The sequence below is a fragment of the Spodoptera frugiperda genome, chromosome 31, assembly GCF_023101765.2.
Source record: "Spodoptera frugiperda isolate SF20-4 chromosome 31, AGI-APGP_CSIRO_Sfru_2.0, whole genome shotgun sequence".
In the NCBI taxonomy this organism is placed as follows: Eukaryota; Metazoa; Arthropoda; class Insecta; order Lepidoptera; family Noctuidae; genus Spodoptera; species Spodoptera frugiperda.
In genome coordinates, this window is record NC_064242.1 from 9,677,914 (window position 1) to 9,682,321 (window position 4,408).

Genomic DNA, 4,408 nt, shown 5'->3' on the forward strand with positions numbered 1-4,408 from the left:
CAGCTATCGCCACACGATCGATATCGAACACATATTTAAAAAGTAAGACTGCGAACTAAAGACCATACCGCGAATTCTTTATACAACATTCTGATACGGACAAAGAAGCGGGCCTGCATCATTATAGCCTATTGTAACGAATTTAAAATTTTCTAAATGCGAATTCGTCAAACGTAAAACAATTCGATACGCGTTTGAATTTGTTGTTCGAGCTGGTTTCAATTCAATTTCTTCGGCGTCCGAACCGCTCGCGTGAATTGGGTCGCGTAAACGGGTCCGCCCTTTTGGGACCAAAACGTTATTTTTTTCACACAGATTGCGCGTTCTTTGATCTCCAGAATGTGTGCGTTAAGCGTTTCCTTCGCTTTGTGCTGGCGCTGTGTGTGTCTTGTACAGACGACGCCTCCCGACAACGACACCCAGCGGGATGTAAAAATCAAGCTACAACGAATACCAATGATTTTTCCCTTTTGCTTTTTACTTGTAAAGGGGTAAATTCAAATTGAATAAACTAAAAATCAGAAGTCGATTTTCAAACAAATTTTACATTTTCCTAAGTACGTCTTATGTAAGTTCCTAATGCTAATGTTGCGACGTTTGCTGGCTAAATCCAAGTAAGTTTCAATGTTTCAAGAACTGGGAACCTCATTCTTGACTGAATTCGGTGTTATGAACATTACTTCACCTGCACTTGAGAGTTTTAGCACGTCGTAAACTGTTGGATCCATTACGCAACGACACTGGAAATAATTCCGGACTAGTGTTGGAGACAGTTCAATATTTTCAATAATTTCTTTTATTATTCAGTTGGCAAGTGAACTATGAGTGTAAAAGATTTAGTTTGCCACGTTCGTGCTTGGAGCTCATTCAGGTCGATTGTGGATGGTTACGAGCGCGTGAAGCCGGAGGTCGTATGGAATTGTGCCTAGCACCTCGTAAACTACAGAACTTGTTAAGTCTAGCTCTAAGATATGAACTGCTACTTAGAATAATCAACACTTCAAATGAAAACGTTATTATGCAGGTATACTAAAGCTATTTTAGTACCTACTAGTGCAAATGTCGGACAATGACGCATTTGTTGTTTACACACGTTCATAAGGGCAAGTTCTGGCCATCATTTGTGTAGACAGATCATAGGAGAGTTTTATAAACTTTACATGCTCATGTATTATTTCCTCGAGACATTAAGGTCGTAAATAATTACAAAAACATCATATCTCACAATTATAATGTGTGGTATGAACATAAAAAGTAACATCGGTGGGTCTCACATGTTCCCGTGGGGTCCAAGAACGCACAATATTTTATTATAAGTAGTGAATGGTCGACCAAAATACGCGTCTTTGTTGACTGTGAGGTCCCGTCTTTCGGCTCAGGTGACACTGCACCGTCACTAATTCGAATTCGATTCGTAAAAAAATCCCATAATTATACCGAAAGCGAAACGCGTAAATGAAAAAGAGCATTCTTTTGTACAATTCTGTTTAGTGTTCACCGACTGCACACACGCAGAGCGCTAATTTTTCGCCTCCACGGGGTTAAGTTGTTACAATACACGACAAAAGATGCACCGTTACAAATGTCAGAAGTGTATAAATTAATGGCGACAACCTTTTATTTGTTCCTTTTGTCTCGAACAAAGTTGCTTTGTCTATTTAAGACATAATAATGGAAGTGTTTAGCGTCAGTGCTTTTGTTGTTTCCAAAAAATAAGTTTTGGAAGTGATGAATAGATCGCGTGGCGCGCACGACAAGACATTGAACCGTGATTTTCTTCGCACATTAGTTAAATAGTTGAACAGAAAGATTTTGGAACGTGGAGATATTTTACTAAACACAAAAGATAATACTTGTTCACGCTAAGAAACCTAATGAATCACGCTCGTAACGGAAACGCGAACAAAATTATTTCCAACCAATTTAGAATTTATCGGATCTTATGGATTTATGCGGCTATCCGCAACATTGTTTTTACTTCGTCCTTGGATATAAAGTAGGTGCTCTATATTTAACATTCATATTTCGTGAAAAGATTATACTTTTAACCAATAAATTGTCTTGGCTATATTTTTTAAAACACATACACACACATTACTACACTCATAACGAATAACATCTTGAATTTTACACATACATCACAAATACATACATAAAACTCACTAATGGCGCATGCCACTTCAATTACGCACATATTTAGTAGGTAAGCATTAGGAATTATGTAAATTATTAGATAATTTTGAAATAGCTGGATCAGCTGTACCGGTATGATGTGAAGCCATAATGTAAACATCAGATGCGGTGAAAGATCTCGCTTATAATGAAACAGGTCTGAGAGAGGAAATGCGTGCAGTAAATGATAAAGATTTACATACTGACGCTAGTGAACGCGATCTGGTTTGTGCGCTCAGTATTTGCTGAACTATTATAGTTGTTGTGTTTGGAATTTTAGAACAGGATGATTCTTAGAACATTAAAGTTCGCGACAAGGTATTTGGATACCAAACTATGTTTTACATTTATCTCAACCTGTCACTATAAATTTTGCAAAAGGTTAAATTTCATGTACGGTCATAAATCTAAGTAGGGATTAAATTTTACCTATCTAAAGTATTAGCGGTTCCACGAAAAAGATTTTTAATGGTTAATTTAATAGGTAATGTGCTAGCAACAATTTTCTACTTTGTTGTAACAACATTTCCGAACAGTTTTTATTTGTGTCCAAAATTAAAAATTTTATGTATAAATGAATTACAATGCACATTAATTTCCGAACAGCAGTAGCATCGTCATTAAATAGCCCATTACAACATAACTCAGATGACTCAACGTAAAAGGTAAGTATCAATAAAACAAATGAATCTAATGATGAATAATAACATGATGAAACATTCAGATAAGTTCGAGGAACCATGGTAATAAATAAAAACAATAATAAACGTTTCGAAACATATTTCAAACTGTTAGAGATTAACAATCGAAAACCTATTAATGACTAATCAAGGATTTGGGACTCAACAATATCGGTATTAGAATTTTTAATATCTTTAAATCATCCGAACGAACGAACATTCTTAGAATCCCTACTAAATTATGTCTCCATATAAAATAAGGACAGATTTAAATTATATTCTGGCATAGGAGCGAAAATTCCGTCACTAATCGGGAACCAATAAATTTCTCATGCAAATTTTGCGCTTGCTCGAATATCCATTCTGGGAAAGATTTCTAGTAAAAAAAAAAACATCAATCGTTTGAAACAATCGTTTTAGTCATGCGAAGAATTCAACACGATCTGAACTTTAACAGAAAATAGTATGCGTTTGTATAATGCATTCAGGTGTCTAACGAAATTCATAGCGAGGGTTTTAGGAATATTTTATAAATAAAAAAACTGACGCCGAGATTCGGAAGATAAACCAAACAAGGGCTCAAGTGTTGTCTGTAGACTCTGTGGAACGTGTTAATGAGAGGCTGGACAAAGGATAAAAGGTAGCAGGCCTAATACTTCCTGCAACGATAATATTTTAGCACGTCTCGTTAAGTCCCAGATTAGATGCGAGTCCGGATAAAGAAAGTCCATACATTTTAATCTGTTCCGTACCAGACGCAACGCTTACAACAATAGATGTAAACAAAGAAATAATTCCCAAGAAAGTTATGGCAAAAACCTTTTTCAAATTCTCACTTTTTATCTCCATAATCAGTGGTTGGTACTTGTTCCTATTTTTCTTGCTTACCGCTTAGAAAGATGAGCGATACCAACAGTATGACGCCTGGTTAGTAATCTTCCTTCATGCGTATAAAATGCGCGTTTTTATCGTAGCTAACAATCACAATGAAGTATTCAAAGCAAAACATGAAACAAAAACTGTAAAAAAGAGTCTTCCGGTACCGGGAATCGAACCCGAGCCTCCTGGGTGAGAGCCAGGTATCCTAGCCACTAGACCATACCGGATGGTGCTGAGTTTGCCAAAATTGCGTATTGCTTGTTGCGATGTCGAGAAGCTAATGATATCCGCAAGGCTATTTTTGTATGTAACAAAGGTGGGTTTATTTTAGTAAAGTTCTTTATAGATAAGTGGGACAACAGTATGTTATGAAGTAAAATTAGCGTTGTATTCATTGCTATTACGAGCGGGATAAGGAGGTTGGTTGTGATATGATGAGTGGACCGTTGTACGAGGTGCAACGTTCGACCACCCACAGTGTTGTATGGACTTGTGTTCGACTATTGTATTCGACTTTTGCCTAATGTAATACAGTGTACGGTGTAACTGTGGGAATGTGCTACGGAAGCCGACTGTGTGATTAGATTAGTGTGAATGGATGATTTTGTTTGACGTTTTTTGAAGCGTGTTGATGCGTTTATGATATTGATCGTGAGTTTTATTGGTAAATGCACCTT

At 36.7% G+C, this 4,408-nt stretch overlaps 1 non-coding gene across 1 annotated transcript; it reads right to left on the reverse strand.

Annotated features, from left to right (window-relative positions):
- Positions 1-3,886: 3,886 nt before the first annotated feature.
- Positions 3,887-3,958, reverse strand: Trnae-cuc (transfer RNA glutamic acid (anticodon CUC)). The gene has a single exon. It is a non-coding gene; the product is annotated as a tRNA-Glu (tRNA).
- Between the last annotated feature and the right edge of the window lie 450 nt (positions 3,959-4,408).